The sequence below is a fragment of the Balaenoptera ricei genome, chromosome 9, assembly GCF_028023285.1.
Source record: "Balaenoptera ricei isolate mBalRic1 chromosome 9, mBalRic1.hap2, whole genome shotgun sequence".
Taxonomy (NCBI): Eukaryota; Metazoa; Chordata; class Mammalia; order Artiodactyla; family Balaenopteridae; genus Balaenoptera; species Balaenoptera ricei.
In genome coordinates, this window is record NC_082647.1 from 73972971 (window position 1) to 73981657 (window position 8687).

Here is an 8687-nt window from a genome sequence, read left to right on the forward strand (position 1 = left end):
TTCTAATAAGCAGAATTTGATGATATGTCTTGCCTGAAGTAAAAGGACAATGTAGTGAAAAGGTTCCAGCTGTCTAGGTTTGCCATCTCAATACAATTCTATTCATTCTGTGGCTCTGGAACATCCATCATTTCTCAGGCGTCTATGATTTGCCTGTGATAGAGAAGCAAGGAAGAAAAATTTTTAAAAGGCTCATTGTGGGATTGTTTAAAATGCATTCAAACAAAGTAGTTGATTTCACTAAATTAAAAAAAAATTTGACCATATCATTTCTGTTATGGATTTATGGCTGGATTGTGTCCCCCAAAATTCATATGTTGAACTCCTAACCCCCAGTGCTTAAGAATGTGATTGGATTTGGTGATAGGGTCTTTCAAAAGGTTATTAAGTTAAAATGAAGTCACTAGGGTAAACCTTAATCCAATATGAGAAGAGATTAGGACATAGACACAGGTACCGAGATAAAACCACGTAAAGACACAGAGAAGATAACCATCTACAAGCCAGGAGACAGGCCTAGAACAGATCCTTCCCTCATGGCCCTCAGAAGAAACCAACCCTGCCAAAGCTTTGATCTTGGACTTCTAGCCTCCAGAACTGGGAGAAAATAAATTTTTGTTGTTTAAGCCACCCATTCTATGGTACTTTGTTATGGCGGCACTAGCAAACTAATAAAATTTTCTGGTGGATAAACACAGAAATACTAAGTGGTCAAAATGAGCGCTCATTAAATACAGATTTAGAACCTTGCTCAAGGCAAGAACCCCGGGCGTATGGATTAATTACTTGCATGGGTTTGCAGCTCTCACATCAGAACTTGGACTGTTATCCCTAGGCACACAGTAAACTTCCCAGCAATCCAAAAGGAAATAAATAGAAAGGTTCTCTAAGAGTATGGATGTTTTTCTTCCAACCTATCAGTGAAACCTCTTGAAAATAGCTTTAGGAATGTAACATCAAGCGCTGTCTCATCTTCTCACGGATAACCTTGATCAATCATCTTTTACTTCACCACAACCCACAGCATTCCACTCCACCCGAAAAACAACAGTGTGATAGTCTTTCCTGAAGAGCATTTCTCCACTCAGAGTAAATCATAAGTATAACTGAACACATATTAAACACATATTATACAGGAACTATGTATTAAGAAAGAAAATGTTTATAGGTTCTTAAAAATGGACAGGATGAATTGTATAATATGAGCTTTATCTTAATAAAGTTGTTCTGTATATAGAACAAGCAAATAAATACACCACCTTTGTCAGGGTATCCCTTTTGTATCATTTTGTCCTATTTTTCACTGATGTCTTAGAATCATCTAATTTACTTTGCTGTTCTACTTTCCCCTTGGGCAGCACTTAGAGGTTATTACTGATTCAAAAGTGGAGATAAAGGTCTCCAATGAAAAGTCAGATGGCTGAGAAAGATAGAAATACCCCTGACCTTGGACTTCCTTTCATAATTTCATTCAGAGAATGTTCAAAGGATTGTGCCGTGATGTTTTTCACGGACGGGTGATACTTGCCACTCAATCTTTACAATTTTCTCAATCAGGCACTCTGGGAACTCCTCCTCTATCCCTCTCTCCCAGTCAGCTTCTTTCTGGCAGCAGTTGGGGTGCACTGACTAGGTTACAGGTCCTGCCTGAGACTGAACAATTAGGAGTAATAGGAGATCTACCACTGGACCTCCTGGGTCAGGTGAACTCACAGTCTTGATGGGGTTTTAGATGGCTCTGTCATGTCATCAGCAATTTATAAATTGGTATGTAAAGGGTAGATTGCCGGTGAGGTTTCACTTACTTAGCGTTTGATTTAGTGCAGAAGTTTATAGAAGCAGGCCCACTGCCCATTCTCGTGAGAAGGACTCAGATGACTAGATTCTTGAATTACACTTGAGGGAAAAAGTTTTCCTGGTACAGGAAAAATAGTTCTGAGGTTATCTCACATCACATTTTTAATGGAAAATTGCTGTTGACGTCCCCAGCACCAGCCTCCTCCCAATTCCAGGAACAGATCTCAATTTTACCTGGTGACCAGTGATTCCCAAACCCAGTGGTTTGAAGGAGGGGGGAGGTTGTCAAGGAAGGAGCTTGTGACCCAGGTCTGACCAGTCAAAGGATTGCTGGTTACAGCCCTTAGTGACTGGCTGAGGGAGAAGCACAAAACCTGAACTGGTCTAATCAGAGGCACTCTTCTTCTGGGGTTATAGGGGAATATTCAGTATTGCCCTACCTATCAATCAAAGTTTACTCAGAAAAGCAGGACCCTCAGCAATGATATACAATAAGGATTTATTGCAGTGATTTGACCTGACACATATGTGAGAGCTGGTCAAAGTCTTGGCCTGGCGCTTTCTTCTGTCTCTGGTGTGGAGCCAGAAGTCATAGGTCAGGATGAGGGAAAGAAAAGATGAACACCTGACTGAGGAAGAGCAGGGACAACTGGAATCTGCATCTGTCAGTTACTCGCACCCTTGTTGGTCCCTCCCTGTCTCCAAGCCTGCAACCCTGCTGCTGTGGATAACCCTCAGGACAAGTGGCGCTCTGGCTGCAGACGCCCACCAACAAGCTGAGTCAGAAGCTGCAAGTGAGCCTAACTACATCCACCTTCCAAGAGTCACAGTGGCTATTGCTCCACAGTGACCTTCCAACTCTTCCACAGATTTCTCTTGTAGCTAACCCTACCCAGAAATATTCAGTGAAGAGAATTCTGGGAAACATAGTTTAGTTTAGCCAAGTCGACATATTACAAAGCCACCACAGCCTGAAACTGGAACATGGAGAAATATGAGGTGGGAGCTGCTGCAGCCATCTTGCCCCAGGGAGAGCCCAGAGCTGCTGGGCTGCTTTGTGGAGCCCAAGGATTAAACTAACATAATCAAAGTCAGAGAAGAGTGAAAAACAAATGAGCAATTTGATCACACCCTTCAAGCCCTGAATCCTGGAATGCCTGAAACTACCACTGTAGTTTTCAGTCGTGAGAGACAATAAATTCTTTGTGCTTAAGCCAGTTTGAAATAGGTTTTCTGACACTAGCTCCCGAAAGACTGCTAAATGACAATCTTAACACAGGGCTGCTGTGTTTGCTCTTGCTGAAGTTTCTTAATAGTTTTAAGGAACAGTCTTTAGCAGCATTAAATCCATCCTGGAGGAAGCCAAGCAACAGTTAATTTGTATCTTATTATTAATCAGATAAGGAGAATCAATGAAAGATATTTTCCATTTTTAAAAAGACCAGCAAAAAGAGAGAAAGTTTCCATTGTTCCTTTCATTAGACCACAATCAAACTTTTTCCTATCTCTCCTCCACACTTTCCTTGCTTTCCACCATGATGTAAGGGGACTGAGTGAGCTCTGAGTACATATTTTCTGGAGTAAAAGAGTATATTTTCCTCTTATAATGGATTTTTCTACTATACTAAGAAAGAGTGTGGCAGATAATTCTATTATGCCATTTAACATAATAAGTGTAAGGTCAACATTATACCAAACTTGTCAACCCCAAATTCTGCTTAAATGACTGACTTTGGCAGAACCAGTTTCAGTAAAATGGGTAATATCATCATGGCTAAGTTTGATTTTCAACTACTAATCATATTTATATAAATACGTTAAATGTCTCAGCACATTCCAAGGGTTTAAGTGTCAACTTATATATTAGGAACATTTAAAATCTGCTTCCAAGCCCAAAAGGAGAGTCTCAAATGTATCTAAGAAGGAAAAAGTAAGTCATAGATCCTCCTGGTCACCCAAAGAAGAACAATTAAAATTTGGGCAGAGGATGAGATATGATACATTAATGTCAAAGTGAGGTTGCTCACCTCATCACCCCTGTCAGAGTCGACATCCCTTTAAATGTGGAATTCCTCATTGGAAAGAGAACATCTGTCTACCTTATTAACAAGTGCCTGTGATCAGTCTGTAATTCTACAAAGAAGGTGAGGCATAGAGATAGCTGTACTGACCACATTAGAAACATTTTTTGTTTCCAATGGGGAAAAATTAATTCAACAAGACATTTAACAAGTGATGGGCCAGTAAAAACAAGGCTTTCTCCAAAAATATTTTATAGAAACAGTGCATATATTTTGCAAAATCTTCTTAACACACATTAAATGTCTCAAGTTATTAACCTATTTTTATTCAAATGTGTTTACATTTTAAACGAGATGTAGAGATAATTATTTTAATTAGTTTTATAATAAAAATTATTTTTCAAGCTTTTAGGAAGTCATTATGAAAAAGTTCACTTTATATATATAAATGGAGCCATTATATAATCTGATTTGCAGGGGTTTTTTTGTTTTACAATTTAAAAACTATTTTTTTGATGGAATGACGTAAAAATTTGTTACCTAGAAGTAAGGTTTTCTGGTTTAGCAAAGATTCCTTTATTCTTATAGAGATGAAGGAAATTAATGCTGTGGTTCTCAAAGTATAGTCCCTGGACCAGCAGCATCTCTATTACCTGAGAACTTATCAGAAATGCAAATTCTCAGGCACCACCCCCAGAACTGCTGAATCAGAATTCTGGGGTGGAGCCCAGAAGTCTGTGTTCCAACAAGCCCTCTAGATGATTCTGCTGCTGCTAAAGTTGAAGAACCTCTGTAGTAGAGGTTGCTTGGTCTAAGGCCTTTGCCTCAAACTATTAGTCTTAGTTCACATTCTTTTCCCTCATAGCAAAATAAATATACAAAACCCACAAAATATCCTACTCATTATACATTCATAGACACTTAAGCCTAAGAGGAATTTCAAGATTACCCAGTTCAAGCCCCTCGTTTTACAGGTGAAAAAACTGAAGCCCAGGGAGGCTGAATGACAGGTCAAAAGTCTCTTAGGAAGTAATGGGCGAAGATTAGAAGCCACAGCTTCAACTCCTGGACTAGTATCTTACAGAAGAAGCCATTCATGTTGTACTCACTACTACAACAGCAGTGCTTACTCTGGAATTTTCTCCTTTGCCCTTACTAATTATTATCCAGTACTACTCTCTCTTTCTGCACTCCCTCATGTATAAACTGACACTATTATTCAGAATTGCAAAGCTATTAGATTTAAAGCTTTCTGGCCTACATAAGCCTAGATATACATAAAAACAAAAGGTAAAATATGCATGCAAAAGCCACAAATTTCCATAACATTTAGTGAAATAATGAAATATTGTAGTGTATACGTAGTCACTTTTTATTTTGTATTGTGGACTAGTAAATAAGCATGCAAGAAACCAACTTTCAACAATTATGTTATTTTGAAGAATGTCTTTGGGTTAACCCCACCTCTTTAGAACTTTGGAACTCACTAAATTATACAGCAGCAGATGAAGGAAACTTCATACAGAAGAGGGGGGAAGAAGTATGTACATATAAAAAGAAAAAAAATCTATTTTAATTAGAAAAGCCTTCAGAGACATACTTTTTATTATTCTCCTTTTCCTTTATAGTGCCTTAAAATATTCCTTGGACATTAAAAAATTACAGAAAATATAATTTACAGTAGCACAGTATGAAAATTCGTTCTGAAACTTCTAATTATGTATAGCATCGTACGATTTTGAATGTATTTTCTTTATTGTATTTCCTCTTTCTTGCTTGCTTTCTTCTTTTGTTTATTTATTTTTGGCTGCGTGCACGCGGGCTTTCTCTAGTTGCAGCGAGCGGGGGCTACTCTTTGTTGCAGTGTGCGGGCTTCTCATTGCGGTGGCTTCTCTTGTTGCAGAGTATGGGCTCTAGCCACGCGGGCTTCATTAGTTGTGGCTCGCGGGCTTCATTAGTTGTGGCTTGTGGGCTCTAGAGCGCAGGCTCAGTAGTTGTGGCGCACGGGCTTAGTTGCTCCGTGGCATGTGGGATCTTCCCGGACCAGGGCTCAAACTCGTGTCCCCTGCATTGACAGGTGGATTCTCAGCCACTGCACCACCATGGAAGCCCCTGTATTTTCACATAACATATTCAAAGCTATTTAGTAGCAGCAAAATTTCTTAGACCAACACCATCCATTAATGTAATGCATTCTGTTCCTTCCAGAGACCTGGTCATCCCCAAGTTCAAAACTTAATATGGTATTTTCTACATTACAGGACATGAAAGTGTGCTGTATTCATGACTGGCATGAACAGTTAATGACTCACTATTGCTTGCACCTCATTAATTGGCTTCCATATTAAGGCTTTAACAGAAGGAAGTGGAGGATCTGTGGCTTACATAGAAAAATTACTACACTGCAAGATGAGCACAGAACAAAAATCTCATCCTAATGCATCATTAGAGGAAGAGCCTGAAGAACTGAAAGAACAATCTATGCTTTTTCCAGTTTCGAAATGTTTAAAGAAGTTTTATATTAATGGCTTTTGATGCTTTTAATGATGTCAAGGATGGGATTTAAGTGCCTTATTAATTCCCTTGATTTGCCACCAAATCTTAAAGGCAATTCGTGATTACTGAGCTAATCTTTTCTGATTATGAATATCCATTATAGGAAGAAAAATATAAAATTCAGAAAAGTGGAAATGATTTATAAAAATGTTAGAATATATTTAAAAGAACAGAATGTTTGGACATGGGTTTAAAATTCCTCTGAAAGGATTTGCTACAAGATTATAAAATATCTTTGTGTATATTAATATTTAAACCGTTGTTTCATCCTTAAATTACAGAGATCACGCTATTCATTTTTTAAACTCTTCTTAAACTTCCCAACCACAATCACAACAGATGATGCGATAAACCTGAAGTGATTTATTAAATCTTACTGCCCTAATCAGCTAGCAAAATCTCTGTCATCTCAGATCTCAGAGCCTGGAAAAACCCAGTTATTAATTCTTTATTATCCTTTCCCGAAATTCTCTGGTTTGCTGACGTGCTAATAAGATTCCAAGAATGTTCTAAAAAAAGAAAAATCACCACTAAAAATGATTGTGTTCTGAAGTTACAAATTGTTTTTTTCTTCTCCCTGAATTCATTTTCAACTAAAATAAATTCTGTCCTTGAATGTGTGTACAAAACTCCTTGGGCAGGCTATATTCTCTTATCATCAAATATAAATATTAAAAGCCTTAAAGATCTTAAACCCTAATTCAAATTACCTTTGCCAGCATACCAAATACCCCAGGGTGGGTGTATTAAAAGCTCTAAAAAGATTCTGCTTTTACTTTTTAGCCAAATGGACATGTTTTATTCAGGATCCCTAAATAAAATCCTTATTCAGCTCATCCACATTACCTTTGAGGATATGGCTTTCCTTCCTTCACTCCTTCACCCTTTCCAGCCCTTCATCCTGGCTCCCTGCATCTCCTGAGCTCTCCTCCTGCCTGAGGGCTTCAGTGCATTGAGGAACTGCCTCTTCCAACCTCCCCAGACCAGAAGCAGTCTAATCTTCCTTCAGGCTCATCATTTCTTTACCAGGGACAACTTATCTGATCTCCCTGATCTATATGATGTCCCCCAACATCTATATCTCTTAGCTTCCCAGCCTTTCCATTGCAGCTGGTATTGCAGATGCCATTTTAGATTTAACTGTGTATTTTTTTATTATTGTCTCTATCACTTCAGCAGAATTGAAGTCAATGATCATGCTGTTTTTTCCCCATTATTAACCTCAAACATCTATGTGTCTGCCACAGAGTAGGTACACACACTCCATCTGTCAACTGAATGCCAATAAATGAATGACTATCTAAAACACATAAACATTGGCACGTGGCAGAGGATTGAACATAGGAGTAAGCACAGACCATCTCTTTATCAACTCTCCAACAGTTAGCATTTATACTGGCCCAAATTTCTATATCATCTTTGTCTTCCAAAAGCTTTAGAAGACACTCTGGTGCACACAAACACACACACACACACACACACGTGTTTACATGAACACATGAGCATGCACATACACAGATATCAGTGGTTTTGGTGGTTAAGACTACTGCACTCAGCAGTGATAAATCAGGTTTTTAAAAAATAACCCTTGTTTTTAAAAATCTTTGAGAGTTAAAGAACTACTCTGCACTATGATCCTGAAGAAAAAGTCCAAAAGTTAGGCAGGATTAGCTAGGTCTCAAGATGCTGGAGGAAGGTGGTGAAAACGCCAGTTGGTGGGTACAGACAACAGATTTCTGATAAATCATATGTTCCTTCTGGCAGTCTTTCACGAGATGGTACAAAAGAGCAGTGAGCTCCAATGAAAATGAAATCATTACCATTTCCCTATAAGTTTTAATATGCATTTTGATTTTTTAAAACTGTATTCCTATGTCTTACGTTTTCTTAAAAATCCAGAACGAAGTTCTGCAAACAGAAAACCTCCTTCACACTGGCTGTAGAGCCCTGAGCATCCTCTCCAGTCCTTAGTTTCTTCACATGAAAAACAACATGTTGTTCATGCTTCAATGCTGGCAAACACCACTGAGAAATAAAAGCGATCAGGCATAGAAAGCCTGTAGCCCTGTCCCTGGCCACAGAGTATTGTTTGCTTCTCCTCTCTCCCTACCTGTCTGCTGGCAAAACTCCAGTGTTCACATTGAGAGTCTCTAGATTATCTGGGTATCTGTGTGATGTAACTATGCTAGCCGTCATTTGTTTTAACTAAAAGAAATTAAAAGTAACTTTGAAAGGGAGAGAGGGCTTTTCTTTCCCTTCTCAGCAACAAAGCAGCTTAATGTTTGCATTTGAAACATATATAAAAATGCATAT